This window comes from Bos mutus, chromosome 12, assembly GCF_027580195.1.
Source record: "Bos mutus isolate GX-2022 chromosome 12, NWIPB_WYAK_1.1, whole genome shotgun sequence".
Taxonomy (NCBI): domain Eukaryota; kingdom Metazoa; phylum Chordata; class Mammalia; order Artiodactyla; family Bovidae; genus Bos; species Bos mutus.
The window spans coordinates 68,937,200-68,943,307 of record NC_091628.1 but is presented as its reverse complement, the minus strand read 5'-3'; the positions used below and the strand labels follow the sequence as shown (position 1 = coordinate 68,943,307).

Genomic DNA, 6,108 nt, shown 5'->3' with positions numbered 1-6,108 from the left:
AAAATAAAGTCAGCCACTGTCTCCCCATCTATTTGCCATGAAGTAATGGGACCAGATGCCATGATCTTAGTTTTCTGAATGCTGAATTTTAAGCCAACTTGTTCACTGTCCTCTTTCACTTTCATCAAGAGGCTCTTTAGTTCTTCACTTTCTGCTATAAGGGTGGTGTCGCATGTCTGAGGTTATTGATACTTCTCCCGGCAATCTTGATTCCAGCTTGTGCTTAGTCCTTCTTAAAAGAATATTTGTCTTTCAAAAATCTTGCAGTTCAGTGCTGGGCCCAGAAGGGTGATATGGCTGGGGCTTGGCCCGCCTCACAATGTCTGCCATTTTCAATTTTCAGTCTGTTGACTGTAATCTTGCTGCTTATATGTACCTGTGTTTATATCCAATCCTTGGCATCCAGCCTCCTGGACAGAAATAAAACTGGGTTGTTGGGTATATTTTGGAAGTGTGCCAGAACTGGTGAACGGAAGAGTCCTTATGTTGCAGTGTGCCGTACTGCGATGGCCTCCAGCATCCTTTTCATACAGTAGCTTGGAAAAAGGCCAGAACTCAGTTGCCATCGCATTTAAATATGACAAAAAAAGACTTATCTGCAGAAAATAATGGAAAGAATGGTTAACCCTTTTATCTCTGAACATCGAATGAGCTACACTTTCAGCTGCTGTTCTCTATTTTTGTTATTGGACCAATGTTCTATATAAATAATTAGGATGCAACATTTAATACTCAGAGTTTAAATAAGTCTGTAACAGTCAACCTCATTACTGTCACTACAACATTACAGTCTGCCTATGTCATTCTGTTGTGCCAGATACCAGTTTTACTAGTGAGGTATCTTTAAGGCACATAGTAGAAAACAAAATTGGTGAATTATTCAAGTTCCTTTCACTGTGATTTGGAAATGGTAAATCTTTATCGAACGGAAAAAAAAAAATCTTGCAGTTTACAGCAAGGAGAAATGCTCAGTTAAACCGCAGGTGTTGATGCTTTGTCTCAGATCTGCTTATTCAAACCAATGATCAGCCTTGGAAACAGAAATGTAATCTGAATCGCAGACCACGCAGTTCTCTCTGTACCGCTTTTTGTTCTTCAGTTGTGGCCAACACATCGCTTTCAGCCTTCTCAGCTCTGAAACTTTGATTTGAGCTTCACACTTTCTTTTCCTTTCAGGCAGAATTTTACGATTCTGAGGCTCATTAACATTTTATAAACTCAAGGTTTCCTCCCTTTCTGTGCCTTTCTCTCCTCAGCCACTTCCTCTGATCAGAACGCAGGCTCCTTTGTGTTTTTAACACTCTTTCTTGAGATAGTCCCAACTCTTTGATCCTGGGCTGACTTGAAATTGTTCGCTGTCAGCGACCCAGAGCAGACATCTGGTGCATCCCGGTGCTGTTGTCTGCCGGCTCCTGACAGCATTGTCGAGCCTCCCTGACAATCAAAGAGCTCTTCCAACCCAGTGACATGCAAACTTGTCCCTTCTTTGCTCCAGTTTGTCACAGCCCACATTTCTCAACTTAGCTGCACAAAGGCAGGCAGGGATAAAATCATTCTGAGGTTGATGCTGGCCGCAATGGATAGAAATTCATTGTTTTTGAAACAACAGCTACTCAGAACATCAAATTACTGTGAACCTGCCTTGCAGCTAGATGGCAGGAAACAACCTGTTTTTCAGGGCTTTCCAGGTTGCGCTAGTGGTAAAGGACCAACGCAGACAGACGTAAGAGGCAATGCCTAAGAGTCCCTGGAGGAGGGCATGGCAGTTCACTCCAGTGTTCTTGTCTGGAGAAGCGCATGGACAGAGGAGCCTGGTGGGCTACAATCTATTTGGCCGAAAAGAGTCGGACATGACTGGAGCGACTTAGCATGCACACACCTGCTTTTTTGCTTGCTGGAGAAAGGATGCTGCCTAGTGGCTTTTATCACATGTGCTCATTTGTGTTGGAGATCTCAGAGGGTAAGTGCTGTGCACTCTGGAAGTTTTGCTGAGACTTCTGGGTATGGACCTAACTACACAGAGTCAAAGGAGAAAAGACAGACTCTACAGCTCATTTCCTGTTTTATCTGTCATCTTCCCCCTGGTAAAACGTGTTCCCCTCACACAAAAATATGCTACTTAAAAAGCCCACTACAGTATTTTTCCCCCATTCAAACCACCAGTAAGTGATCTGACCTTAATTATGTCCCTGCATGAAATCTCTGGCAGTTGAAGGTAAGGGTTCTTAGCTCCCATGAACAGTACTGTGTTTCCTGAGCCCGATCACAAGTCAGCATTCAGTATAATCTGAACATAATTCTGCTCTTGACCCTTGGCAGGTACCTTTTCATGCCCGTTGACCTTGACACTGGCTCAGTGGTTAGAGAGGGCTCCCAAGGGCTGTTTTCAATTGGCAAAAGGGCACTTTGGGGATGAAATGCAAACTGGCCTCAGCTGGCGTGGAAGTGAAATGCATTAAAAAAGTTACTTTTTTTTTAAAAACTACTTTTTGTGGAAATATATATATATAACATAAAATTTGCCATTTAACCATTTTGAAGTGTACAATGGGCTTCCCGAGTGGCTCGACAGTAAAGAAGCCCTCTGCCAATGTAAGGAGATGTAGAAAACGTAGGTTTGATCCCTGGAGAAGGAAATGGCAACCCACTCCAGTATTCTTGCCTGGAGAAGCCCATGGACAGAGGTGCTTGGCAGGCTACAGTCCATAGGGTCACAAAGAGTCGGACAGGACTGAGCATGACAAACGCACAAGTGTAGAATACAGTGGCATAAATACATCCACAATGTTGTACAACCATCACCCTTTCTATTTCCAGAATTTTTCATCATCCCAAACAGAAACCCGTATCCACAAAATAAAAACTCCCCAAACCTTCCTTTTCCCACCCCCTAGAAAATTTAACAAGACTTTGGGAAATCTCCGCTATCTCTCTCCTAAGAACCTCAGCTCTGTTATTTGGGTGGAAACCTAATTACCTTAAACCAATTATTCTATTTCATGTCTTTGGCTTCAGTGTTTCAGCCATGAATGAAAACTGAAAGTGGAAACATCAGAAAGGGATCTTTACTGAGGATTTTAGGAAATAAAGCCAAAAGTTATGGTCACATCCCTAAGTGGCTTAGTGTGAAGATGTGAGGTCTGGAATTGAGCAGCCATTTTATCTCCTTGAGGGAGAATTTGAAGCAGTCAGGGAGTACCCCAATTTTTCCCTTAACTTGGGCCACTTTGAGTTGGGTTTTCTTACAATATGAGAAATCTTAACTGATAAACTCACCTTCAAGGAATTTAAAAATAAAGTGAGGAAATAGAGAAGTTCATTTATTTATTTATTTTCAGACACCATAATCCATACTTCCAGTTGAGTAAAAAGAAATTCTTTGTTCTTTTAAGACCGTAAGAGAAACATATCAATGCATAAAGAAGGGCTCCTCTGAGGGTAAAGGGATGGTAGAACGTAGTCATTTAAATTATATATGACATTTAAATTCTAGCTCAATCACTTGTCACCTAATCTTTTTTAACATTTATTTTTTCAACTGGTCTGGGCTCTAGTTTCCTCATCTGCAAAAGGACATCAATAACACTCCTCCTGCTCTGTACACACAGAGCTTGTTGTAAGAATGAATTGAATTCATTTATGTAACTTAGTCAGAATACTGCCTGTGAATTAGACTAGGTGGTCAAACAACAGAAGTTTATTTTTTCAGTTGTGGAGGCTGGAAGACCAAGATCAAGGTGCTGGCAGAGTTGGTTTCCTCTGAGAAAAGGTCTCTCTCCTTGGCTTGCAGACGGCCACCTTCCTGATGCCTCTTCAAGCAGTCTTTCCTCTGTGTACACGCACTCCTAGTGTCTCTGTTTGTCTAAATTTCCTCTTTTTATAAGAACACCAATCAGATTGGACTGGGGGCCACCCTACTAGCCCCACTTTAACTCACCACTTGCAAGACCTCATCTCCAAGTGCTGTCACATTCTGAGGTGCGTGCATGTATGCGTGCTTAGTTGCTCAGTCATGTCCGACTCTTTGCAATCCCAAGGACTGTAGCCTGCCAGGTTCATCTGTATCTGGGATTTTCCAGGCAAGAATATTGGAGTAGGTTGCCATTTCCTACTCCAGGGGATCTTCCTCACCCAGGGATCTAACCTGTGTCTCCTGAATTGCAGGCAGATTCTTTACCCACTGAGCCATCAGGGAAGCCCCTGAGGTTCTGGGGGTTGAAACGTCAACCTATGAATCTGGGGGACATAATTCAACCTAAAACAGCCTGGAGCGAAGAAGTCACTGAATAAATGTTGATGTTATTTGTCGAATCTGTTCAGAACCCCGGAAGTGTGAAAGCAGTGCTGCAGGGTTAAGTTTCATTGATCAGAAAGGAAATTGTAGCTCCCAGCTCAAAAGTAGACTCTGCAGAGTGTGCAAAGATAGCTGAAAGCCAAGCAGTGCTCTGCAGGAGGATGGCTGCTCTTTCATTCATGATGGAAGGACTCCTGTGATTTCTTGGTGGTCAGGTGGGGGTGGGAGTGTCACTGAGCCACAGATGGTTTCCTTGGGCATGAAGACCTCTCCACTCTGGAGAGGAAGAAGTGGAAGGAGGGACGCACACAGACAGAGGAGCACTTCAAGGAGAGCCAGCCTGCCTGCTAAGCCCCAGAGGACACCACTGCCTTTTTCACTTGGTGGAGAGAGAACGGGACTGTAAATGGGGTGTGAAATGTTAAATGTGAGTGAACGTTAAGCAATTGACATGGCGTTTCTGCTTCATTACCAATTTCATTTTTTTCTGCTGTGAAGCCAGAGAAAATGTTCCTGGTTTTCAGGTTTTTCTAAGAGCTGAAGAACTTTAAGAATGGACTCAGGTTGGATTTACCACAGTTATTCCTTGGATCCTGTCCTGTCTTTGGTTTTCAGCCCCTGGTTTGGCTTTGAAGTGCAAGAGAATCGGAGAGTCAGGAGGGGAAGCGCCAACTCCCCGTCTTTGGCTGGAGCTTGAGCTGTTCCCTGACTCACAGAACAGACAGGAGAAAAGAAGAGATTCTGCACCTGCTCAGCCATATGCGCCCCACCCCGCCTGCTTAGCACATGCCTGGAAACTTGAAGGTTTCTATTTGTCATTTTAACCATCCAGAGGTCATTTCTTTCATCTTTGCATATTTTGCTTGTCTTTTCCATATTTGGGCATTGTAGGACATATTCTTCCAAAAATTATGCATTGATAATCTTAGTCTGATTTAGGAATTGCACGTTGGAGTTGCATATCTCAGCAAACCAATGAAAACTGTGAGCCACTCTCACAGGGAACTACCTGCCAGGCCACAGCTCAATTTCAAGGGTTGTTAGGTTTTTCCTCCCTGCAGAGTTTGTGCACTTTTCTGAGTATTTAATCTCATGCTTACTCCTTAATATTTTACAAAAATGAGTAAAAAAATAATGAAGCAAAAAATGGCAGGGTGGTTCAAGAAGGAGGGTACATATGTATACCTATGGCTGATTCATGTTGAGGTTTGACAGAAAGCAATAAAATTCTGTAAAGCAATTATCCTTCAATTAAAAATAAATTAATTAGTAAAAAAAGCAAAAAACCTTGCAGATTAGTGCTATGATAAGTTTCACAAATTTAATACATTGAGGACAAAAATGGAAATTTGTTGAGGGTTGATGTAGCCTCGATGGAATGTAAGTGGCTCATCTCTGGGGTTAATTGTGAAGGAAAAGACCAGAAAAAATAATAAAATTTCTGGAAATCATATCCTCAAAGATTGTGTGGGAATGGTGAGGCGTCATTAAAAATTTGAGAGTGTTTCACTGTCTGGGAATCTGTGTCTGCTGTTGGATCTTTAACATCTTTGGAGATCGATTATCATTGGAATTAGAGTCAGCTGCTGTCAGGTGAATGGCAAGAGGCTAATTTTAATTGCAATCCCAAACAGACTATTCTTTTTCATCAAGTCATTAACCAGATCCAAATAAGGTCTATTTATCTAAACTGTGGTATTGAAGAAGACTCTTGAGAGTCCCTTGCACTGCAAGGAGATCCAACCAGTCCATCCTAAAGATCATTCCTGGGTGTTCATTGGAGGGACTGGTGTTGAAGCTGAAACTCCAGTACT

The 6,108-nt window shown here is 42.5% G+C and overlaps 1 pseudogene; it reads left to right on the top strand.

Moving 5' to 3' along the window:
- Nucleotides 1–319: 319 nt before the first annotated feature.
- LOC102285035 (protein kish-A pseudogene) lies at nucleotides 320–536 on the top strand (annotated as a pseudogene).
- Nucleotides 537–6,108: the final 5,572 nt, after the last annotated feature.